General features: G+C 44.0%; 3 long non-coding RNA genes and 1 other non-coding gene across 7 annotated transcripts; 2 read left to right on the top strand and 2 right to left on the bottom strand.

Annotated features, from left to right (window-relative positions):
* Positions 1-418: 418 nt before the first annotated feature.
* LOC129382641 (uncharacterized) lies at positions 419-2,291 on the bottom strand. The gene is made up of 3 exons (XR_008610681.2): positions 1,714-2,291; positions 761-872; positions 419-553 (listed from the first exon to the last, which is right to left on the bottom strand). It is a non-coding gene; the product is annotated as an uncharacterized lncRNA (long non-coding RNA).
* A 2,827-nt stretch (positions 2,292-5,118) lies between these two features.
* LOC129382746 (uncharacterized) lies at positions 5,119-16,021 on the top strand. Of its 4 annotated transcripts, none has more exons than XR_011895282.1 (4): positions 5,119-5,406; positions 6,980-11,862; positions 12,894-12,970; positions 15,453-16,021. It is a non-coding gene; the product is annotated as an uncharacterized lncRNA (long non-coding RNA). The 4 variants fall into 4 exon arrangements; XR_011895280.1 differs by having other exon boundaries at positions 13,738-16,021; XR_011895283.1 differs by lacking the exon at positions 12,894-12,970.
* A 326-nt stretch (positions 16,022-16,347) lies between these two features.
* Positions 16,348-21,802, bottom strand: LOC140219010 (uncharacterized). The gene is made up of 4 exons (XR_011895284.1): positions 21,359-21,802; positions 21,150-21,289; positions 20,912-21,080; positions 16,348-16,513 (listed from the first exon to the last, which is right to left on the bottom strand). It is a non-coding gene; the product is annotated as an uncharacterized lncRNA (long non-coding RNA).
* A 287-nt stretch (positions 21,803-22,089) lies between these two features.
* On the top strand, positions 22,090-22,162 carry TRNAR-UCG (transfer RNA arginine (anticodon UCG)). The gene has a single exon. It is a non-coding gene; the product is annotated as a tRNA-Arg (tRNA).
* The last annotated feature ends 2,180 nt before the right edge of the window (positions 22,163-24,342 follow it).

Raw genomic sequence — 24,342 nt, 5'->3', positions numbered from 1 at the left:
CTATTTCAGGAGAGGAATTGTGCATGACAACATGCACTAAAAGGTACTGCTACAGATATGTTATGCTACTGGACAGTGACTGGTATTAAGTATCAGCGAAGAATCGGTTGACCTTTATGTTTGGATGAGGATGAATGATCTCTAACGAGAATGGGCAATGAAAAAGCTTGCATTTATAGAAGAAAAATTACACTTGGCACAAATGGAATTGACATGGCCAGGAAGCTGATTAAGGGCAAACTGATGGAACTCTTTTGGCCAGCGTCGTCCGTGCTTGATCAGAAGTTGCAGGCGCATCTGAAGACGAAGAATTTCCATAAAGTCCTTTTTGAGTTACCTGGATGACTAAGCCAATTTGTCCGCGCTGGTGGAATGGTGGCTGAAGCTCTTTTCAGTCTTGACATAGTGCTCTGCAGACTTGATATCTCATGTAAATTCTTCTGCATGCGCTTCTTTGTTCGTGGTGTAAAAGCCTTGCAAATTCAGGTCCAGCCCCTTTCTGTTGGTGTGGATAGGAGCTCCTGTGATGACCAAGGTATGCTTGGCATGGACTCTGTTGGGGCAGAACGGTGACACATGAGATACAGCACAGATTAGCCAAACTCATGTGTGTTTTCTTTTATGTTCGAACCAATTATACTGAACCATAAACATGAGCAAACATTCATTTCTGCTGCAAACAAATGACATGTATCTCAAGACTAGCAAGACAATACAGCATATATCAAGCATATTTATTTCTGAACCACATGTTGTTTACCTTGTAGTAGCAGCCAATGTCCACACAATGGCCTTGTTGTAGCAGGCAGCAGCTTCTGTTTAGTGTGTGGAGTGTGTTGCTTTATACTGGTGCCATCCTCATTACTGCATGTCTGGAACAGAAATTTTGACTGAATCAGAAATTGAAAAAAAGCACAATTTTGCAATATGAAATGCAAGAAGGTGTGACATATATATTGTAATGGTTTGCGACTACAGAACACATGCAAATATACCCTGTCTGTTCTAGGGCGCTTAAGCACCAAGTTAAATAAATATTGCTGTTGTCCATAAATTTATGCCTGCCTAACTATACAATGCATGTGAACAGTTTAAGTATTATTAATATCACAAATGAGAACATTTGTGCGTTCATTTATACACTGGAAGAGATCACACTGCTGATTCCACAAGCAAATACATGAAAGTCATGAAGCTATTAAAACTGATGCATTATTCTTCTGCACGAACGTGATGCACTGCTGCAGTACTGCAAAAATAAATGCCCTACGGTAAACCAAACTGAACAGCAAGAACATTTGGAACCAACAAGTACGAAATATGAGTGAATTATCACGCTTGCAACTGTTTAATACATTAAATTCTGTACTTTCACATCATTTTACCAAAGGATTATTCGATTTTGTGGACGAATAAAGTTGCCGGCGGACTCGAAAATAAGTTTTATATGTATATTGTTAAGGCTACCCAGTCACCTATGGCCACGGCTACAATAAGATGAAAAATGAGGCGCGCGTTCCGATATCGCTCTTTCTTTCCCGATTGTGTGTGTATAACGACAGCCTCGCCAGTAACGGTTTATTTAGGAAACAGCAACGGAGGATCCCGACTGCCATATGCTGCGCAGGATCTAGTTCGTTAACTTGTCTCCGCCTGTAAGTTAATGAGACGAATATTATATAACGATTCAAGCAGCGGTGTTAAACGACTCACCGTTATTACCGTTGTCAGCCGCACCAGAATCCAGCTCCCGTTTCGATGCAGACGTGTTCCGAATGGCTCACGACCGATACCCAACTTTCGGGCTTACATGTCCGCTTGCAAACACGTCACTTCACCCCAGGTTAAATAACGCGTGACATCGAAGCGCAATAAACTAGTTTTAGCGAAAAAGAAGCAACCAGTCTGAGCGCACGAACGAATGAATCCGTGCCGCCATGTACTCGAAAATACCGGTAAAAATTTTAAATCCAGGCCAGAGGTCACGTGAAAGATCGATGATGCTGAACGCTATTTGCGTTTATAATGACAAAGAAACAATAAACTTACTTACAAAGAATACAATATCAAATTAGCAATGATAATTTCGCCCTCTTTTTCATGTAATAAACGTGCTTCGGTAATTGTAGGAGAAAGTTTCCAAAAAAAATTGCGCTTATTACGGCGCCTCCAGCGGAAAATGTTCAAACTAACGTAAGCATCCCGAAGTGATATTACTATGCTGGTTTTGTTAGCAGCAGCGCGCGGTCGATTTTTTCGCCCTCTGTGGCCATTTGTTGAACTTGAGAGTGTGCGGGGCCTGGGAAGCGTGAACGCCGGAACCGGAAATCTTAAAACTGGACATGCCGGAACCGGAAATGCCGGAAGCGGAAATGCCGGAACCGGATTTGGTGTGAGGGGAAAAGGCGGTTGTCGCTACTTAAGAAAGCGGCGGTGGCGCGTGGATGGAGGGGCTTTATTTTGTCCTAGCGCGCGGAGGGGGTAGGGCCTCTCCTTAGTTTCCTTCCTCCGTGGCTATAGTGAACTAGGAAGGGGGTAGTGGGATCAGGGAGAGCCCGCGGGTGTGGCATCTCACGTCGACGCCGCCAGATGGCGCCACTAGAGCATGGGCTGTACGGAACGCGAAACTCTGAGCATTTTCAACGTAGAGAAAGCCGTGTGCGCTTGGTGTCGCGCCGAAAAAAGAAAGCACGCAGCTCCGTAGCATGTTTTCTGAAAACTTCTTCTGAAATTAAGACAAGGCGCAGAGAAAGGTGGAAAGGCGGACGTTCTTCAAGCTTGCGTGAAAATAAAGCCGACCCAACGAGTGCAGACTAACGGCCGCACGACGATGCGACTGATTTCTAAACTAAAAGCTCGCGAACACCGTAGAAGAGGTAAATATGTGAATGGGTAAATTGCTTAAAGGGAGCCTGAAACGATTTTGACGATTTTCTACAAACGTACTGAGTCGTTAGAGTAGGTCCTTCTGATCATTAATTGACACATCTAAGTGCTCCGCGTAAAGCGTGTAATTTATTATAAGGTTTTAAAAATGCACATCGCTGCCGATCGGAGCACGCTGCTCGGCGGAATTTTAAGCCGCCCCTACCCATATGACGAAAATCACCCATATGACGTCAGTGGGGCGAGCTATCCGATTGGCTGACCAGGGCGCGTGATCAATAATTTTTCCAACTTTATGGTAAACAAATGATCTTCGTAATAGTTGGAATGTTAGTTCATTTGTTTTTATAAACAGAAAGTAACATAAAGAGAATGCACAAGAACGATTTTTCAATACAATTAAGCACTTCCGGCACACAGCAAGTGTCGTCTGCTTGTGTTACAACGTACTCCATTTTGACGAGAGCTCCGCGGTCAGAGTCGGTCTCAGTCTTTTCGCGAGCACTATGATTCGACTTTGTTACTTTGTGGACTGCAAACGTAGCGACTGGCAATATGTCAAGCTGCGACATTGTGTCCCTCTGCAAGGCAGCATGCGAGCGAGCTGGCTGCTGCGCATCGGACTGCCGCTATCCGATCGGCGCCAGGGTTTGCGCGTTTGTGGCCGTCACTTTACACCGGAAGATTACTAACGCAATAGCGTTTCGCGAGTCCGGTATTAGGGCAAATGCAAGCGCAAGGGGACAGGATCTGGCCGCTTGACTGTGCCGTAGCGGGATGAGCCATGGGATGAGCAGAATCGCATATGCGAATGGTCTGCACGGTGCAGCCACCTGGTGGCACAGAGCTCAACCATACACAGTAGCAGTAACGAAGTGTATTCTTCTTTGCTGCAGGTGTGTATTTTTCGCAGGAGTGTAATCATCAACACTTTCTTTCTTTTAAATGTTTAAAATGTTTTACACTTGGTTAGAGCAATATTAGCGCTTTGTTTGGCTGGTTAAGCGCTGCGCCAACAAGTGGCTGGACCGTGCAGACCAATCAGGCCGCACGTACGTCTACGCTAAAGTTCCTTCATCAGCTTGAGTTTATGCCTCCAGTCATTTGCCGAAATGACTAGCTTGCCTGTGGTTACCGGAATACCAGACACGTTCGGCGCTACGACAGAATGCTCGCAACGCACGCTGCTTCGATAGCTCTCGCTTGGGGTCGACGGCCAAGCGGCTAGCGGAGAGGCTTCACGCGGGCGGGGGCGGGCTCCAAAACAACCGGAAGTGGACGATGTGACGTCGCATCGTGACGCGAAACCAGTGAAGGCGGAGCTTAGCCCCGATCGCTCGGCGAACGAGTTGAGGAGGAAAAGCATGACTAGGGAGGAGGGTAACTTCTAATCGCTTGTAGCTCCATTAATACGTAACGCTTCACTTAACTTGTGGTGTGAATGTTCTACTTAAGCTGTACCCTACGCGTCTACAAAATTTGTCCGAACCGTTTCAGGGGCCCTTTAATTCATTTGCCATTAACAATTTTTATACAGGTCAGTACCCAATCGCATTCAGAAGTTCAAGTGAGCCAAACAATTGCGGCGCGTGCACTAACACATTCGGAACAGAGGCCAGATATGATGAGGTTTTATTCCTTTAAGTGCGATTTTGTTTACGAAAGCATATATCCACTGAAAGCTAGAGAGTTAATCCTGTGGTGATGCCACTATTATGCGGTCGTAGTGGTTACTTCCACTTATATCTTGTTTCACAGCCGGGAGCGAAGCAGTGTCGTTGCCGTTTTGACCTTCCTACTTCTCGCGTGTTCGGCCGACTGCGCGCGAAACAGACTCGAACGGTAGGTTGAAACAACAAAAAACAGTCAACGTCGCGAATCAAGCTTGCACGAACAAGCGCGCGAAGCTCTTTATTCTATGGCGAAGCAGCGGAGGGAGCCAGCCCACGCGACTACAGCGCCGCCACCAAAATCCGCGTCCCGTCCGCACTCGCCGCCTCGCTGCAATGCATAGGGCGCTCCGGCTCCTGAGCCCACTACCCCCTTCTAGAAACATGCGTTTCCCCGCAGGCCGGCTGAGGCCGGTGAACAATAGAAGGCAGCATCCACGTGACCCTGCGTTCCCGGATGTTAGTTCCCTAAGTTGGTTTCCAACTGTCTCTATGGGGCCACTGAATACCTAGTGTGTCACGTGATTGGGGAGGTTTCTTCCCTGTATTGCTGCCGGATTATGCAACAACCCTAGTGCGTGCAATGTCGGAATGGCGCACGTCTGTGATCGAGCTGCCATCGGCGATGACGATCGTCGCTGCGAATTCTGCAGCAAACTATTCATACAGAGGAAGAACATGCTGCAACACATCAGGAACGTTCACAAAATGGCCGTGGATGTCAAGAAATTGATGAAATGCGACGTATGTGGCACTTCCCTGCCTACAATGGAGAAGTATTCGGTGCACCAGATCGCTGCGCACAACTTCGAGGCTGATTACGTGCACCCGGTGTTCCGGAACAATAAGGGTGAGGAACAGTTTTATTAAGTTTATTCTCAGTCATCGTGAGCAAATGACGTTTAAACGCAATATTATATCTTGGACTTTTTTTAATTTCTTGTTGCGCAGTGTGTCTCCAAAAAGGCAGTTGTTTATGCTTTGCGGGCCTTTGTTTTCTTTTTCTCTATCTGTTTCGCGAAGAGCAGCTTTTGCGCAGGTGCCTAATTTATTTCCTTGGGGTATTTTGAAGTTTGTATCCTCGTTAAATATAATTTGTTTGTTTATCCATAGTCATGTGTGCGCGCTCCCAGCGATGCGCTACATGACGTACGTTTGGCATTGTCTGCTTTCCTGCACACCAAGTGGAGTGAAATTTGACGTTTGTACATCTTCTTATTTTTTTAAGCGACAGGAGTAAGCTGTTCTGCGTTCTGACGTTGCTCTGTGCCACATACGTGCGTGGCCTAGTCTTCGCCTCAGTGCACGTTTCAATGCGGCAGAGACGCAGAACCGGTACCATACATGAATTTGCGGATGTCGCCGGGATGGTTTCCCAGCGTATTGTGGGCAAACTCTTTAGCAGTACATTTCATAGAATAGAGCGAAATGTGACGCTCGCGCAACCCCCCCCCCCCCCCCTTTTTTTTTTTACTTAAACGAGAGGAGGGATTTGCTCTGCGTTCTGACGTTGCTCTGCGCTACTTGCGTGCGTGGTGTAGTCTTCGCCTCAGTGCAGGCCGCAATAGGTCCGAATGCAGGCCGACGTAGGTCCACGACCACACTTGCAATTGCGGCTGTCAGCGGCTTGGTTTCCCGGCGTACTTTGGGAAAATTCTTTAGTAGTACCACAGTCCCTCAATAGAAGGACTCTGGTTGTAGATTTCGTAAAGTAGAGCGAAATTTGACGCACGCGCAATCCTTTTTTCTTTAAGAAGAGTGTGTTAGGAGGCTACTTGGTAAGACATCTTCTTGTGAACTTAAACTGCGCTTGAGAAAACACACCAACGTAGAAGAAGACAGGACGAACGCAGACTAGCAACTAGTTTATTGAAATCACACATAATGCTGCCTCTTCGAACCAGGCGCATGCCCAAGCCAGATCATAACCGCGTGACGATGGAACACTCCCTCGCCAAGCCCCTATCTACAGTAAAAAATCAAGCTCTTCTTGAAAAGAAGGAGCTTTTCAAGAAGAAACTGAGAGAAGGGATTCACACTGTTCTGGGGCGTAGCTTGCACCATGTGCTCTCAGTTCGTCTTTGTCTTATCGTAACAGCATTGCTATGAATGTACAGTCTGATTCAATATTGAAGAAGGAGTGAGCATAGATCATGCTTAAGTTTCATATTTGTTTCTTATTAAAACAAAACTAATATGATAAATTTTTTGAAGTTATGGCGCATTGCATTTGAAATTCAATTTTAACATAAATTTGAGCAATATCAAGGGTGACCTCATGACACAGTCGAGTTGAAGGTGAGGGAGTAAAATAAATGCTACATTAGCCCGTGTCCAAAGCCTTTAGAGTGATTATTTTTGTTTGCATCTCTCTCCCAATAGTACTTGTCACTATCTAATGCTATTTTGTGCTTTTATTACAGAATTTCATGAATGGAAAGCAAAAGAATAGGGTAGCCAAAACTGCTGGTTCATTTTGCCCAGGGACCCCAAAAAGCTGGCCAGTGGAGAAACAAGGATCCACTATTACTGTAATAGATCAGGCGAGGCAAGGAAAAAGGAAGGTCATAGTGACCGTCGGGAGAAAAGTCAGGGGAGCTGTAGGTCTGGTAAGATATGTCTTTCATTTATTACCGTCACAATTACCGTCCGACACCTGAAGGCACCACCATAAAAGTCAGGTATCAAAGAAACCATTACGGTCATAAACCAGAAATTCAGCACTTGAGAATGAGTGACAAGGAAAAGGCCAGCGTAGCAGAGAACCTAGAAAGGGGTATGCCCATGAAAACCATTCTAAAGCGAGTAAGAACATCTGTGGCATCCAAGCTGAGGCCCGTGCACTTGGCAGAGTGCTCAACCCTGCATAACATCAAACAGCAGTTTAACATTGCTGCTCCTGAACATTGTCACACTAATGACGCTATCAGTGTAGACATGTGGGTGCTTGTGATGAAAGAAAAAGGTGAAACACTTGTCCGCCTGTACAAGGCACAAGGTGCAGTGGACCCAAGTGGTACATTTCCTTCAGCAGACTTTGCTCTTGTTCTGATGACAGTCTCAGAAGGAGCTACTAGAAAAATTGGGCCCTGCAGGTACTGTATGTCTTGACTCCACACATGGAACTACAGAGTACCAGTTTGAGCTGACCACTCTTCTGGTGCTAGATAAAATAGGATCAGGTGTAGCTATAGCTTATTTCATCTGCAACCGGATGAACGAGCAAACTTTGACAGCATTCTTCAAATATCTGGAGTTGGCCATGGCCAAAAAAGTGGCTGCTAAGACATTGATATCTGATGATGCGTCGCAATTCTACAAAGCATGGTCCATGGTCATGGGTGCCGCAAAACAGAAACTTCTCAGTGCCTGGCATGTGGATAACAATTGGCATAAGAAGATACTCGAGTGTGTAGAGAAACAGCTAAGGCCACATGTTTACCATAGTGTGTGGCTACTCTTAGAGTTCCTCGCGGAAAAGGCATTTGAAGATTATTTTAAGCAATTCCTTTCTAGTGAGGGAGAAAAACTGAGGGACTTCCTGAAGTACTTCAATGACCACTATGCAGTTAGGCCGCAAGAGTGGGCCTATTGCTTTAGGACTAGAGCAGCTGTCAACACTAACATGCACCTTGAGAGCAAGCGCAGGACGTTAAAGCATACTATGCTGGAGAGAAAACAGAATAAGCATGGTGACAAACTTATTTCTGCCCTCATGGACTTGACAAATCATTTTTTAATGAAAAGGGCTATCCAGATGATGAAAGGGGCAAAGGGTAAGAAGCTGAGCAGAATTCAGAAGAACCACAGGTCTGGCAGTGAAATGGCAGCTTGAGCCAAATTAAATGAAGATGGCTGTGCCAAATTAAATGAAGATGGCATATAGACTGTGCCATCTCAGTCTATTAAAGGGCTCTCATATAAAGTGTCAAAAGTGGGAGATGGTGCTTGCTGTCCTTTGAGGTGTAAGGAATGTGCAGTGTGTGTGCATACTTACATGTGCACTTGCTATGACCATCTTATACACTTTACAGTGTGCAAGCACATTCACTGTGTGGTCATCGCTAATCCAACTAGCAGCAACAAGGCCCATGAGAGCTCACCCGAAGAAGCATGTGAGGCAAGTCGGGCATTGCACATTGTACAGAGTATAACAAAGCTGGAAGCAGCCAAAGCAGTGTAAAGCTCAGCACTCTTAAGAGCAAAAATGGACTCGGTCAGACAGGCAATATCAGATGGTGAAGTCTCTGAGGGTGTGGCTGAGAAGGCAAACAATTTGTTTGAGCCAGTTTTCATGCTTGTTGAAAGTGAAAGTGACCCAAAAAGAAAGATGCCAGACCATTCAAATGAACCAGCCAACAAAAAAGTTGTGCACCTGTTAAGATTTCACTCTACAAAAAACCCTAGATTGTCGCAGCCATCATCTAGCCTTTCAAGGCCCACTGAAGTTCAAAAGGAAGTCCTTAAATAACAGCTTAGGGACAGCAACATAGAAACAAGAGATAACCATGTCAGCAGGGCACGATTACTGGTAACAAGCCTCCAGTGCAGTTAGGAAGAGAGAAGTGGTGCAGTAGTGCTGTGCTGTCATGCCTTATTGAAGCAGGTTGAGGGCTCGCATGTTAACAAATCATGACATGTGGTCTCTGATGATTAGCCCGTCTGTTTTTGTCTGTGGTGTGCAGCCATATGTCACAGCTGGATGGTATGTGTGTTAGAGCACGAGAGATGCCTCCATGCTTGTTGTATGAGCTGCTGGTAAGTGTTCTGTGAAGATAGGTACAGACCCAGTGGTCATCTCTGGTATGTGGCAGCTGTTGGATGGTAGTGTGTTAGAGCACGCCTCCATGCTTGTCATATGAGCCGCTGGTAAGTATGTCTGTACATAGATGTAAGGAAGTGCATTGGATGGTGTGTAGTGTTTCAGTGTGCAAAAGCCTCCAATGTGTTTTGCTACTTATAAATTTGTGTAAACACTCAGTAGAGCAGTAGTTATGATGTTGCACTGTTGAGCACGAGCTTGCGGGTTCAATCCCAGCAAAGGTGGCTGCATTTCAGTGGTGGTGAAATGAAAAAAAAAAAGTGTGTAGTTGAATTTAAGTGCACATCACAAAACCCGAGGTGGTCAAAAATATTACTGAGTCCCGCACTGTGGCATGCCTCATAATTCGATCTAGATTTTGTGTTCCATGTGATGTTCTTATTGCCCATTTGAATAAACTTTTATTTTTCAGATTACCAAAATAGAGGGCATATGCAGTGGTATTGTGTGCAGTCTGGATAAGTTGCTCTGGTCATGAGCACTCAATTAAATCTTCTGCATATTTGGCTGCAGCAGACAGTGTCATAATGATTGTAAAGACTATGCAGAAAGCTTTAGGCCACTCTACATATCAGATCAGTTTTATATTGCATCCCTTATGATGCATCTCTTACTTGAGTAGGCATAATAACAATTGGCAATGCTTCCTTACACATTTAATATTTTTCTCTTTTTCTTTTGGAAGAGTAGCCTTCGAAGAATAATCTACAACAGTGCTCCTACCTTCTCTTTCACTGTCTCCCCATTTCTTTTCTACACTTCAACTTCATTCTACGCACTTTCTTATTCTCCTCTTCATCCTACATTGAGGGTGTGGGAAAGTGAGCTAAGCGTGCATAAAGATTGCTGTGCCGAACTTAATTGCGGCACTGACGAAAACAAATCTTTGTCAAAAGGTTCACTCCAGCTACATTCCCCCTCCAAACACTGTTTATCACTTCAAGCCTTCATATTCCTGTGAGCTTTTGTCTTGTTTAACAGTTGTAACAGTCATACTATTTATTACTATCAATAGCCAGCATACATTTAGCACTGCAAAGGGCTGTTTAGAAGATGTGCGAGTTTCTACTTCCCTTATGATAAATACTCCAGACATTCAGTCTCTATTTTATGAAAATCTTTCAAACATTGCCAGTGATGACCACCATATAGGTTAATGTCGGCATGGGATTGAGGCTTTCCCGCAAAAAGAACAGTTATGTTGTGCTCATATCATGTGACTGGCAGTTTCTGCTGTAATTTTTGCACTTGTCAACTGCACTGTGAAGAGTTCATTTCTGTGAATATGTGCTGGCCTGATTCTTCTTGTTCACGCATTTCAGATCTTGTGCTATGAGATGAGGAGGTGTAAAATAAAAACACCGTGTAGATTTCACAATGCCTTTAAGAAACCACGCGAAGCTTGGAGATGAAGCATTACATGCACCTTGAACCAAGTGTCTGGACACAGCGAGTGAAAGTTGTTTTGTCATGAGCGAGGGTGTCGGTGTTACTTGTAACTACCTTTAAATAAAAGTTTGTTTCAAAACAGTGGCTCAACTCTGTGTTCCCCTGGTAAAAAACAAAACCATTGGGATTTACAATTCGCTTTTTAAACATAATTGAACAACATGAATAAAAAAAACTTGATGAATCAAGATATAAGCTTGCCATACCATGGAAACACTTGAAACTCCTTTTGAGAAGCTTACTCATACACGAACACACTATAGCAATTATTTTCAATCGTATACCCACAATTTGCCGTGTCAGCACGTCAAGTTTCAAGGCAGATTTTTTTTAGACTCCAGGAAGCTATATGCCTAATTCTATCCATTGTTTACTGCATTGCATTTGATTTTCTATAACAAATAAAATTGAATTCTCCATTGATTGCACCGACGCTCACGTTATAATTATATGCTATTATTATTGACTAGTCATATATTTTCTTGGCGGGTGGGGGCTGCACTGGTGGCGTTCTACGAATTTGCGCCGCGTGTTTGTGCGGGTAAGCTTAAGTGCAGAATTTTTTTTGCGCGTTATGAAAACAATGCACTGCAGGTATTTTAATTAATGCAACGAGCTGTATGAAATATCGGTCAAGGGGTTGGAAACGTCGTTATAGAGAATCCCGACGATTTTTCTTTTGCGTGTGTGTATTTGGAGTTGATTCACAGTTTTATTTGTTTATTTTGGCTACATTGCGCCAATTGCGGTTCCATAGAAAAAAGAAACGCGCTTCCACGCGCTTGCCGACTCGATCGCAAGGGGACAGCCTGATCAACATCAATATCAGCAGCAATGGCGGATTTGCGCTTGCCATGGCGCTTGCAAAGTTTTCAATAGTTTTCGACTATTAAGTGATGCTTTTGCTATTTTAACGTGTGGAGGTTCATTGTACGTCTGTTTTTTCAAGTTTGGCATGTGTTTTAACACATGTGAAGGTGTAGTCTTTTCTTCTTCAGCGGATATTTGTACAAGACCCCGTTCACCGTCTATCAGGTAAGATGTGTACGTATGCTACACGCAATCGTAGTGCTTCACTAAGCCACAGTGCACTACAAAGTTAAGCATGAGCGGTACACAAAATTCACAAGTTCTTAGTATTGCCAAGAACAACCATTGCTTGGTGAAGTTCTCACATGCGTTGTAGAAGTTGTTGGGCGCGGCAGTGCTGAACGTAGCGTTAGCGGCTTAAGTCGTGTTTTTTACTAGTAACAACGTGTCACTATTTCATATTATTGGCGGCGTCTCCAGGACACCAACTCGGTAACGGGGACACCAGAGCTAGAACGCGGACTGGTCCATGGGTTGGGGCTCGGCGAGGCCTGCGCGTGCTAGTAGTATATCTTGATGTCTGTAGGCTGTGTGTAAGTCGTACTTTCCGAATTTTCTGACGCATTTTAAGATCAGCAGCTGTCCGCTTTCGCGGACAAGGCTGGAGTCAGGGTGGTCCGTGAGTTGGGGCAACATAACCTGCTTCCAGTTTGGGACCGCCCTGCTTCCAGTTTTGATCCCTCCGCTGCCCCTTGGGTACCCTGCCGCCTCCTTGATTATAATCTAATGCTCTCCTGAGGCCTCTGTTTGCCGGTTACATGTGCCCTCCTGGAGCCTTACTTGTAAATGAATCCGATCTATCGTCGCAACGAAAAAAGCGCCCCGCGACTTCTACAACACCAGTCAGAACCTTGCCCATTGGTTTACATATGTGTGGCCGCAAATATCTGAAACTTAATGCCAGTTCAACAGGTTTGTTGGCAAGGGTGTCAGGTCGTTGCTTTGTGTTGAATCGGCCTTTTCTCAATTCTTAAGAATTTAATTAGAATGCACCTGACCAGTGCTGCTTTGTGGTGCTTGCCACCAGTCCCTTGGACAGGGAAGACGTATGAGAATCCCTGTGCATACACTTTATATGCAGTGGTGTGACCGCTTCCTTTGGGAAACTACCACGTTAGCGATATTGTGAGCGCAATGTGACTTTCCGTCATCTTCCTCATCCGTACGTAGTGTGTGTCGCTTCTTCCTCGCCATAGCTCTAGCTCGGCAAGAATAAAGCGGTTCCTTAGAAGTGGTGGAGGTGCTGGGGTTCTGCATACCAAGGACGTATAAGGTAACAGTGTTTGTGCCTTTAATATGTCTCATTCGATCATTTTGAGACGTGGTGGTGTTCATGCGGTAGCACTGTGCAAGCACATCCACAATGTAAGAGGTACATGATTCTCGAATTGTATACTCTCTCTGGGCTTTTCTCACGATTTCAGCACAAGTAGTGGGAGCATCAAAAAACTGACAAAGCTGGTGCATGAATGTTGCCCAGTGTTGGTGTTCCTTGGTGTTGAAATTATCCTTCCTTTCTCTAAATCCAAGGGCGAGATCTTGCATTCTGAATGTTTGCTTGCGCTCTCATTATTCGCCTTCACCATGCTTTCATCAGCGGTCGTCTGCTTGGTGAAGTGGGAGCGCCTATTGAACACTGCCTACTCACTGATGTAGAAGGTGAAGCAAACAGTCAGAAAGCTAGAAGCTTGCCCAATCTCATCCCAGGTTTTTAATCCAGTTTGACATTGAAGCATCCTGGTAGTATTAAAGTACTTTAGAAAGAGGTTCCAGAAGCATTGCCAAGTTTGCCACTTGGTGAAATTTGTAGTTTGGAAACAATTTAGGCTCTTAGCAAGATTAGTAGTGAACAGAGGTTTTCACATGGCGATTGGTGTTGTCCAAATGCATGAAGAGGTCACAGTACGAGTACTTAAGCTGATAGTGTCGGGTAACCACAAGCACCAGCAGGGGCCCCGTAACAGTGTCCCCTTTAACTTCAGATATGCTTCACTGCATGATGCTAAATATGCTTCGCCGCATAACACGACTCTCCTGCAGTGAAGGTGACTTAAACCGACAACAGCCGAGAAGGTGCAAACAGCACTGCGCTGCCTGGTTCTTGCTGTTGGCCTTTTGTTCTTTTCACAGTGTCCTTACTGTAAGTGCACTCCAGAGTTGCAATGCAGGAATATGCATGTGTGCATAAGCTTTCATTCAAGAGTAACTCATGATCATAAGTTACGTCATCATGGTTTCGTACCATGTCACGGCATCATAAGTGAGACATAATAAAGAAGCCCTCAAAGTCTGCGGGAGAGACTATAATCTTTTGTGCGAGATTGTGCTATCCTTGCTGCACGCAGTGCAATATTATATGACTCTCATTTCTATGGTGGCATTGTCGATTATGAATGTTTCCTTACTGCGTTAAAAAAATGTGAGTGCATCTTTCAGATAATAATGGCATTATAGCTTCAGAGTTGTTCAAGTTTGGGGTACTTGTTCACTAAAAGTACATTATCAGAAAAGCTTTAGAATGTCTAGGTCATAATTGCATTTGAAGAACTAAGTCTTCCTACACATAGCAATTGGTAGCTTACTGTGTAATGTTGAAGGTGGTTTTTATTCATAGGCCCTATGCAGAGAGCAGCAACACAATGCCTGGCATGTGACCAGGGTTCGTCACAGTGTTTGCATTTCCAGTGCTCGTAACTGATTCCAAGCATAAATTTGCTTTATGAATTCTTTGTAGACAGAAGGTGCTTGAATATTGGTTGCATGAAATGCTCCAATGCACACTGTATATGTACAGGGTGTCTTTTATTACCATACAGATTTTCTTGTTTTAAAGTTATGAGCGCAGCAAATGTGGCATTCTTGCAGAGGAATTCCTCTATTTTGGAACTCCACAAATTTGGAGGCAGTCACATTTTATAGCACTCTCATTTCTTACAAATCTTGAAAGTTGCACCTAATTCAAGATATTCATCATTGAATTTCACTGGTAAATCGAGGCAATATTGGAACCGAGTGTGCTGGGAGCGCAGAAAAGAAGGTCCCGCTACCTCATCAGATGGAAACACCCCCGACAACAAGCTCGAGAAAGTCTGAAACAACATCTTGGCCAGTCATTGTAGCAGCTGATACGACACACTTTGCCTGGCAAGCATGTGCATCAGTGTGTCGTGTCAGGCTATCATTTAAGCTTTGTCCCACACTTCTTGACAGGGCACTGCCGCCTGATGTGGAGCAGGATGCACCAAGTTTTGATTGTACTCAATTGAGCGCGATAATGAATATTTCAAAATAAGTGCAATTTTCGAGATTTCGAAAAAGAAAGGGTGTGCGTTCACATGTGACTGCCTCCAAATATGCCATTTAGAAGGCTGCCTCGAAGTTACTAATAAAAAAGTGACTGAATTTTTCAAAATTAATTTTCTGAAACTCGCATTAGCAGCAAAGTGTGTCCTCCTCACCTAGAAACTCCTTTGCAAGAACGACAGGCTCTCTGTGCTCAAAACTTTTTGCTAAATATCTGCATGGTTAAAAAAAAAAAACTAGATATGCATAATTGTTAATGTATGAAAATCGTACACTATCACTTTTCAAAATTTTTGTCCTATGCAACACCAGAAAAATTGGAAATAGAAGCTTCAGGTGACCTATCTGATGTGCAAGTTGCATGGCCATATTATTGTTTTAATTTTTCGCTATTACCTTTTACTGTGATGTCGCCACTGCAGCAGCTCGATGGCTGTGGCTTTTCATTCCAGGTCACAAAGCTGCACCCAGGTAGAGGCAGAATCCAAAAATGCTTGTGTACTTAAGTATAGCTGCACATTACAGAATCCGAGGCCCTCAAGATTTATCCATAGCCCTCGTGTAGCCCACGAGTTCCATATTTTTTATTGGGATTGAAGAGTAACGTTTGTGCTGTATCCTTCTATTTCAGACTAAATAATGTGCATGCAAAATTATATCTTCATTACTTTACACCATTGCACCAATATCTGTTGTGCGTTGATTTTCTGATGTCCTTGCATTTGCTATAGCAAGGATTTTTAAAAATCAGCCACAAAAGAAAAAATAAATGGTCAAGGAACGAAGTGGTGTGTAGCAGCTCCCTTTTTTTTTTAATCGGCAGCAAGTTTTGCACTCGTGTGTTAGCAACACTGTTTCGCCAGTTGTGTACTTCAAAAGAAGTGTTATCTTTCTGCTTTGGAACTTTGTGGTTTTCTTCTGCCAGCTGCTTGACCAACACAAGCAAAATGTACTTTGGATATTCCACAAATTCATTCTGTATGCATTTGGTACAATAAAATTTGTTTCAAGAATGGACAAATGCAGTGATGGTTAATTGAAAACTGCAACATGCTGAGTTTCATGCTTCATTAATTTTCTCAGCCCCAAAGAAAGCATGCGAGGTTTGAAAATGTATCATGTGACATTAGTGCACTCGGTCTAGAGAACTGATTAATGCTGCACATACATTGAACATGGTGGCCATGACCATCCCTCATGAATTGGCATTCCCTGCCTAAACCACCTCAGCAAGAAAGCTGACGGGGCTTCCAAGAATTTCTATGCACTATTTATTACTATCACCCTACTGAAATTGCTCCATTGCTTTGCTGACAATTGTCTTGACAAAAGTGGAAGCCGAATCGGTTGAGGTCGATCAGTTTTATTTACATACAACCTATTATAAAGTGGACCTTTCTTCGCCTCTTCAACTGTTCCCACAGCTGCTGCTGCCATCTTGCACGCCACATCGAGGAGGAGGGCAATGTACATGGCAGGTGCATGGGAGGATTTTCCAAGGAACTCTGGAAAGCTGTAATCAGATTGTGGGCAAAGTTAAAAACTTAAGTACAAAAAGGGTGTAGAGTATTGTAACCTTGTACATGTTGATCACACCACATGTTTCAGCTACAGCTATAAGTGCCTTGTCTCATCAAGCAAGCTACAGTTCTTGCAATGTTACACTTTGTGATACTCAGTATGAATTGATAAGACTAGCTGCTATTCTAGTGGTTGTGCAGGCCACAAGGGAACAGTGCCTGGCCTTTGTGCTTGTATGTGTCAATTTCTTTCAGTCTCACCCAAGCCACACCAAAATGTTATCCACAAGTGTCGTGCCAAAATGGCCTGGCGACATTTCGTATTAAGCCGTTTGACCCACTTATTGCACTGATGCACACAGTGCAACCAAATGAAGGAAATGACATCGCCTAGGTGATTATTAAATTACCCTTCTAAAATACCACAAGAGGAATTTTGCTGTGGCAAGAGCCTTAGCAAAACCATAAGAGACACAAAAATGAAGGAAAAGCGACACGTTCAAGTTCCCGCACCGACTCACCATGAGAAGAACGAATTTTGGCAGTGTCTGCTTGAGCTTAGTTATCTGGAGATACATGCAGTTGAATGCTTTTACAAGCATTGAGATGCCCCACTATGCTAGCTTGCCTTTTATGGCTATAGAAAGTTGTATACTGCCACAAGTCTGCCTATTCTTCCGATTGGAATCTATATTGAAGCTGCTTTGAGCAACGGGCGGTATTCTATTTCAGCGCTAATGATACATTGACAGTAGTGTGCCTGGAAGGAATAGACAAAAGCATTGCAGAAGCTGCAGCACTTTGTGCTTGCTGAATGATCGTACGAGAAGGTAAAGATGCCATCAGAAAGCATCCTTCGTATAGAGTCTCTTTAAAAGAAAAATACTACATCTAGACATGGTGACAGTTGTAGTGGCAAACTAAAAATATTATAATGATAGTTCAAGGTGTGGTATGGCATGTTTATGCTATTTCTGAAAAAATAAACACGGCAAGTGTGTCCATGCCAACAATTGAGACAGGATGTGCAGATGCAAAGCTGCAATACAGCACCACGGCGTCAAAAGGACAGTATGCAAGTGGTGGTCCAGCATCAAAACTTCAATGTCCCTACACTACAACACTGGGAGGCCATGCTGCATGACAGAAGCCTGTGTGGCCAGCAGGCGCTGCTCTGTCGGGCACAGGACGTGGCAGCAACTATTTCTCCTAAGGATTCAATAAACGGATTTCTCTACCTCACCCACCATGCGATGCGCCGTGTGAGGGAATGACAGTGTCACTACTCTCACAGGATATGGATGGTGCACAGCACCACCTTGAGCATCGGAGCGCACGTCTGCCTATGAGCTCTGTGTACTACGAACACAAGTGGTGCATGCGAGGTAACATTTAACATATCACTGCCAAATGCCATCAATGAACACAAGCAGCAAAGAAAGCTGCTTACATAATTTTCACAGTGTGTCGGATCTGCATATTTTTTACATCCTGTCTGCATGCCGCATTGTTCATTTGTTCGTCACTGCTAAAAAGTGCATAGTTGCATGGTACTTTTTTCGATTTTGTGCACTTTCTTTTGTCCTGAAAAAATAACCACAGCAGCTATCTTCATAAAAATAAAGCAGTTAGATGTTTCTTAATGAGCCGTAAGTATTAAAGTTGCTCAACAGGGTAGTCTACTGAATTGATTGTATTTGAGTACTGCAGGCCTAGTTGTTTCTTTGTGCCTCGGCACTAGTTAGCTGAAACACCCTGTATACTGGACGGCTTGCCTGGCTGCTCGCACCGCCGAGGCGGAGCATCTAACGTTTTTGTGGCGCACTTGTCGCCGTCTCGTGGCACCGGTCGTCCATCCTTATCGCGCAGCACACGCCAGCGTCGTCTGGTGTTCTGATTGGCCGCGGCAAATCGGACAGCTCTGGCGGGCAGGAAAAGTGGTCCGCAAGCGATCGGGCTTGCCGCCTCGTTTAACGCCTACTTTTATCCCCTGGCCAAGAGCTTTGCCCGGTTTAGCCGCTCCGTCTTTGGTGTGAACGTGCCTTTAGAGTAAAAAAATCAACAGCTTACACTTCCACATTTTTTGCTTGGTAGCTGCATTCAATTTGCTTGCTCCTCGTCTTTTAGATGTCTAGGCTCCCCACATTTTAACGTGGCTGAATAGTGCACAAATCAGAAAAACGAGTTTCTGTGGCCTAGCCTTCTCACACTTGCAAGGATACCAGCCAAAGTTGACCCATTTTTCTTATGGGGTGCCCACTGATTATGAGGATGCTGACATCAAAGGATCTCAAGTGGTTCTCTAGCATTTTGGTGACAGAATACAGTAATGCCGAGCTACAACGGACTTGATATCTGTCGGCACCAATGAACGCAGTAGTTAGTAGTCTCACTAAATTGAGAGTTCAGCCGAACAGCAGATGGACACCAGTGGTTTGAATCCCCATGTTGGCAAATTTAACTGGCTGAAATCAAGCATCTAAAAGACACGCACTTAGTTCCATCCCTTCAATCTGTCAGCATAATGAAAATCAAAGGTCCGGTTATGTGGCTGCAGCACCTTCTGTTCATGCAGCATACCTTTACTTTTCTTTACCAAGACACTTAGCATGCACATACCTTGTGTGCAAGCCACATCTATTTACAACAGAAACAGCGCTTTCCAATCGTGAGCAAAAGTTTGGAGGTAAAATATGGTAGAATTTTTTGTCCAGCCAACGCATGCACGCTGAAATCCAAGTAGTACAGCCAATATGTGCCTGTTCAATCACTGCAATGCATTGAGACACTTCGAACAACGCACGGCTGTACCAGAAAAAGTTTAGATGCTTTTCACTAATGCAAGCTTTCGAGTAGCTCGAACGTAAAGTGGCCTGTGTGTTATTGCTATTCAGCCGGAGTGCAATAGGAGCCAGTCAAATTGGTAAAACATGAAGTCAATGTGCACACAAAGACTATGTGTACCCTTGCATGACTTTGTGCCACAGGTAGCTAACAGCTTCCAATTCACAGTCCTTGTAATATGCTTGTGGCCGCCATCTACAGTGATCTATTTGATTTAACGGGGATGTGTATGTTGGCTGAAAACAAGAAAATATGCTAGAAAATATATTAACACCGATGGATGCAATATGTCCTTTCCGGTAGTTTCGCAAGGGGGAAACTAATTCGAACTTCATGGCAGCGTGCACCGCACAGCTGCACCTCATTTTATATCCTCGCGCATGCGTCAGTGTTGCCGCAGCTGTCTGTAGTGACACCCTCGCGTGCATTTCTTGTTCAAGCTTTGTTGAAGGGTTTGAAGAAATGAAGGCAGTACGGTGTTGCTCATTTCTCCTTTTAGTATCCTGCTGCTTGCGGAGCATAGTAGCGCCTGCAACTCAGTTCTCAATGCGACCTTTGAATAGTGTGTGCATCTTAAACCTTTCATAGACGCAAGCAGAGAACAGGCCGCTTTGTGTCCGAGACATTACAAGTGCTTTTTTTTATGAAGCATTTTTTACATAACGTAAAATCTCAAAGCTGACTACGATTCAGCAATAGCGAAAAGTGGGAATATTACGTCCCACTATACAGCCTCAAGGCCCGTTTCTACCTACTCGTGGTCACCTGTAATGTGATTAGAAGCAGCCAGAGTACCCAGTACATTATACATTGTTTGTGCATGTTTTCATTATACTTACTGAGCATGCTTTGTATGAGAATCCTCAATCAGGGCTTTCCAATATCGCAAGGGTTCTTAGAAAAAAGATGCTTCTTGAAAATTCTTGAGGGCTCATATGTAGCAGCTCGCATATGTAGGAATGCGATTTGTTCGCGATGCTAATAATTTTATCAACTGTTTTAATAGCTGTGGGTACGAGAAATTTAGACACCTAACCGCACCAAAATTCAGCTATTGTGAAAACGCGGAATTTCGATAAAAAAAGTCCATTTGCCGCTGTGGTGGTTTGAAGGAAGGCGACAGAATAAACTAAACATTGTAGAAAGGGAAGTAAACAATCTGCGCAATCGCTCTATCGCGTTGTTTGACAAAGAAATGGACGAAAAAATGTGCTTAACGTGATTCAGAAACACATCTACACAGGAATGTTCAATGGTAGAAATTACACTTCACCGCTACATAATAGCGAAGTAGCCCTGAAAAGTGGGACCAATATTTTCCGACCGCCCAACAAAGGGTGAAATGCGCACAGTATGTACGGCAACACTTGCTTTATTCACCGCAGTAATGCCACCCTGTAATGGAGACACAACTACGACAAACGGTCCGCATTTCTTCCGCAGCGAGAAGCGAGAAAAAGTGAAACATTTTTTACCGAGTCAGAAATAAGCCAAGCGTGTTCCTGACGGTATGTAACGGCATGCCGCTGGAAAAAGGGGGCCCATACCTCGGGGTTCAAATTCCGCAGACACGGCATGCGCTTCAGCGTAGCCGTCAATTTGCGGTTGAGCAAGCGACGTTTTTGCATTTTCTATTCCGCATCAGCATCTTCTAGGCAGCGAGGGAGCACCTTGAAAACCAGCACGACGGGGGCCGTCTCGTTGAACAATCAAGGCCTGAAATTTAAAAGAAAACACAACTATTAGCGCTTATTGTTTCAAATTTTGTGATTTCAGTAGACTTACCTTGATGTTGTCGCACATTTCTTGTGGATCCATGTTGCATTCAAGGTCGTTAACGCCAACATACATCAGCATCTTCTAGGCAGCGAGGGAGCACCTTGAAAACCAGCACGACGGGGGCCGTCTCGTTGAACAATCAAGGCCTGAAATTTAAAAGAAAACACAACTATTAGCGCTTATTGTTTCAAATTTTGTGATTTCAGTAGACTTACCTTGATGTTGTCGCACATTTCTTGTGGATCCATGTTGCATTCAAGGTCGTTAACGCCAACATACAGAACGGCGAAATCGACACGATCGAAGCGCATCGTGGAGACAGCTCACGCCAGCCGCACTGCATTGTAGCTAGCAAAACTGAATGTGCAGGCTTTTATAGACTCAATTAGGCGCAGGCGCGACCTATTTAAGAATTTAACCTGACTCACCGACAATCACGCCGCGCAAGGACGGCATGACTGAACACGATCCAGCGAGGCGTAACAAGACCACGCGAACGAACCTGCGTGAGCCCGCAATGGCCGCATGTGGCTGGCAGAAACCACAGGGATTTAGCAGCAGCACCTAGCAGCGTCTTTCCCTAGGCGTACAAGTACCTATCTGGGGGCAGGGAGTACGCCACTGGCACACGTCACATCCGGTTTGCCTCCAAACCGGGTACAGCCAGCCTGCGGGGATACGCTTCTCTTCTAGAACACCATAATAGCGCCCCTAGAATTCTAGTTCACTGTAGCATAGCCGCATCGCCTTATGGAACTCGGAAGAGCGCAATCATACAGCACGTTTCGGCGTCAACAAAATTGTTGAACCAGATGTCGTCCCTTTCGAATAAAAATATTACGGGGGAAAATAAATAAAAAACTCTAAACAAGCCAAATAAATGCCGATAACGCTAAACCACAGACATGAGACACGTGACTGGTCCATAATGCCAGTCTCAGCAAGAGTCCGCGTGGCCTAATGGATAAGGCGTCTGACTTCGGATCAGAAGATTGCAGGTTCGAGTCCTGTCGCGGACGACCACTTTTTTATTTTTTTTCTTTTCTTTTCTTTTGAGCAACTCGGTCATCGTGCGCAGGAGGCTATACAGAGAGCAGCACGGGAGCGGGAAGTCTTTTCTTGGTGATGTTTAGCAGTCCTTCAATTGTGAAAGGCATGTCATTTTACTGGGTGATCTTAATTGTGATATGCTTTCCAGAAGATAAATCTAAGCTGACCAGTGTTTGTGATAGAAGTGCCGTTCGATTGTAAGTTCGATTGTAAGGGAACAAGATCTTCAAGACATTGGTTATATGTTGTCAAGCGAAAATCATATCATGTATACGCACCCCCAAGGTGATTGTCATAGCAGACTAGACAGAATTTATGTTCTCTTAACCTTTGTACCTTTATTTTAAAATTATCAATTGTTACATGTTAGTTTTAGCGATCATTGCCTGGTTATGTCAACCATAGAAAAGAAAAAAGAAGATCAAAATTCAGCTGGGACTTATGGAAGCTAAGTGATAACCTTTTGCAAGACTATGTTTTCCAAAAGGCAGTGCAAGAAAAGCTCGACAATTTGCTCAGCACAACTACGTCAGCGTTCTTGATTTCAGAATGGGAACTCTTCAAAATGACGTTCAATTAACCGCAATTGAAAGAGCATGCGTAGTCGAGCATAAAGAAAGAGAGCATGAAAAGGAATCGCACCATAGGTTAAAATACATGCTCTGCGCAGAAAGCTCTTCACCTGGATTATTTTCGAAAGAAATCAAAGATAAGTCTGAGCCTGAAGTCATGGATGAAGAAAAGTACAGGGGTGCGGTATTAAGGGCACGGGGCGAGAGTTTACGGATGCGAGAGACGCCTAAGCGAGCAATATAAGCGACGAGAAGAAACAAGCGGTTTACAAAGAAATAACAGAAATAAGGTATCAAGGGGAAGTCACTATAATGATGTTGGAATGATAGACCCCACATTTGAGTTTTATTATGAAAGTTTGATGGGGAAAACCACACGTGATATTGAAACCTTTCGGAAGTTGAGGATGCGATTGTAGAACTTAGTCCCGGCAAGTCGCCGGGGCCTGATGGTCTTGAAGGGGCGTTCTATAAGAACTTTAAAGGTGGAATAGATGTAGCATTACACCGCGTGATAAGGGAGATGTGCGAGAACAAAGAAGTGCCTCCTTCTTTTCAGGCATCGCACTCTATTTTAATACCTAAAGCGAAAGACCGTGCGAGACTTTTGGCGGTTGAAGCCTACAGACCAATAAGTTTGACAAATACTATAAAGTTTACGCTGAAGTACTGGTGCGACGATTGCAGACTGTTATAAAAGAACTTGTGGACCCCCATCAGACATGCGGTATCAAAGGCAAATCAATCTTTTCGAATATAACATACTGCAAGGGCCATACTGGAATTCTGCGATGGAAAGATCACAGTCGCCATAATACAAATTGACCTTGAAAAGGCTTGTGATAGAGTCGTCCATTATGTCATATTCTGGCTTTTAGAACATTTTAAAGCCGATGCAGTGAGAACGGATGGAGTAAGAATGGTCTACAAAGATTGCACTGCAAAGTTAGTAATCGATAGGAAATTAGGCGCCAGTATAAAAGTGGAACCATCAGTAAAACAAGGATGCTGTTTGTCACCTCTTTTATTGGCCTTGTATTTAGAGTCCTTTTTGTTTGAAAATAATTAAAAGCCAATCTATTCGTGGGAATTGAGACTAGTTCTGGCTTATGCAGATGACGTGGCAATTTTCTGCTGTGATACTTACAATGTGGATAAAACTGTGAGAGGTTGTTTCTTTTTGCGCCGCAAGTGGAAGTGACATTGTCAGCTGGATTAAGTGTCTAGGTTTATGGCACGGCAGCTGGCAGCAGGCACCCGAGTATTTTTGCAACATGAACTGGAGCGTTAGCCCTGGAAAAGATCTTGGGGCGCCAATGCAACATTATCGTGACAGCGCAGCGTATTGGATCGAAGAACTAAAGAAAGTAAAAGATCAGACAGAAAAGTGGGACGGGCATAATTCTTCGATGTTTTCAAGAGTTAGTGCTTGCAATTTGTTTTTAGCTACAAAAGTGTATTATGTACTACAAGTGCTATGCATGGCAAGTTTCGGTACAGAAATTTCACAGAGTGTGTGCGGTATATACATGGGGATCCACTAAGGAAAGAACTGGCCGGTGTAACTTGTTTCATTT

This window comes from Dermacentor andersoni, chromosome 6 (genome assembly GCF_023375885.2).
Source record: "Dermacentor andersoni chromosome 6, qqDerAnde1_hic_scaffold, whole genome shotgun sequence".
In the NCBI taxonomy this organism is placed as follows: Eukaryota; Metazoa; Arthropoda; class Arachnida; order Ixodida; family Ixodidae; genus Dermacentor; species Dermacentor andersoni.
This window is presented reverse-complemented; position numbering and strand designations above follow the sequence as displayed.